Raw genomic sequence first — 1908 nt, forward strand, 5'->3', positions numbered from 1 at the left:
TAAAAAAGTGTTTTTTCGTATTCTTAATTTCAGAACCAAGTTTGGACAGCCACTGTATAGGAAAAATGAATTTAGTTGTTTCTAAAATTTGGTGGACATATTATTGGCATAACCTAATATTCCACTGTAAAATTTGGTAAGAAAATACTAAACGGTTTGAAAGTTATTTAGTGTCAAAGTTTGGAAAAATTAAGGACTTGAAAATGAGGTCATTTTTACCTCATTGTTGGAAAATAATTTCACCAATAAAAAATGTTCATTTTGACCTAAGATTTTACGAAAACCAAAATGGCATACCAAAAGTAGAATTGGGAAATTTTGGTAACAATTGGATAAGTAAATTTCAAGTTATGAACTAACAAAATATGTAGTTAAAAATGTAAAAAAAAAAAAAAATAAGGTTTTCACATTTAGTGTAAAAAAAATGAGATTTTGGAATTTAAGATAAAAAGTGAAAGTTTGCTTATTGCAAGATCAAAACTTGGTAAGTCTTGAAAACATATTCTGACCTAAAATACCACTTTGAGTTTAGTGTGAATTATTTTTATTAAAGAATTTTTATTCTTTTTAAAAATAAAAGATTTAATTTATTAAAAAGTTAATAAATTAAAAAAACCCTATATTTGAGAAAATAATTAAGTAGATTATTTTTTTAGTAAGTAAACTTGATTAATTGACTTCGGAAAAAATTAACTAGTCAAGATGAGAAATTTTTAACGGTTTTCCTAATTAAGATAAAATTAGGCTATTTTCTTAAAACAGGTTTAGAAGATTAAAACCTTAACAAAAATAAAAGGAAAATTAAGAGTTTATTTTCTTGAAAAATAATTAAGGAATTTAATTAGTATTTTCTGGATATAATACCGGCTAAAATCTTCCATATATTTAACCAACTTGTTGAAAGTACGGGTTAATAGCGATACTTTTAAATAATAAGATTTTTAGCGGATTGTGGGAAAATACTATTGTGATACCCGAGCCTAGGTATCGAGACCATAGGATAGGTCTCCCCGAGACTTAGGGTTTAGTCTCAAATGTTTTTGTATGAATTTCCTTAATGTGTTTAAAACCAAATAAGGATCATTAATCCTTACAAATGGTTTTTATTAAAATGACCAAACTGCCCAAAATAATAATAATGAATTATGAGTGCCATAATATATCCGAGTATACTGTATGGATAACTACAGTATTGGCTAGCATAACTGGACAGAACGTTGGAGGGTGAAATCCTGCAGAGTGCTAAGGACTCCAAGTAAGTCAACTTATATTGTGTGGCTGCAATATGAAACGACTATTGTATTGTATGTTAGTATAGGGACACATGCACATATATACACTGTCGTAGAAGAAAGTTGCTTAGAGACGTTAGTCTAGTGGGTGTTGATTTAGAAAATATGAACGGTAGATATCCGTCCCCGTCACACTTCTTGATTTTATTTATGTTCGGTTCATTACCGCGACGAGTGGCCAAGAGGTGAGGATTGCTAGTTAAACCTAGGGGCGCCAAAATGAATGGGGCCTAGGGGCCCTCATGCTTACTTAATCAATGAACGGTTAGAACCCAAGCAAGTGCTCTGATAAGTTATTCCCGGATAGCAGTCGTGAATATTGGCCATTCAGTGAGAGTGCCTACAGATACTAGGGGTTGGCAAGTTTGAGTGAGGCTGAACACCCTAGGGGCTACTGCTCACCAGCACCACTGATTAACATAGAAGTCTATGTAAAACCGTGTAAATTCAATTACACTCTTGGATGTGTAGTGATGCCCTAGGTAACTTGATGGTTACCCTTGTGAGGGATTTACTCTTGGATAAGTAACGATGCCCTAGGTAACACGATAGTTACCCTTGATGGGGATATTTATTGGCTAGATCTTAGTGTTGAGACTCGGTTCTCTCTTACAGA

Source organism: Humulus lupulus, chromosome 2 (genome assembly GCF_963169125.1).
Source record: "Humulus lupulus chromosome 2, drHumLupu1.1, whole genome shotgun sequence".
NCBI classification, from domain to species: Eukaryota; Viridiplantae; Streptophyta; class Magnoliopsida; order Rosales; family Cannabaceae; genus Humulus; species Humulus lupulus.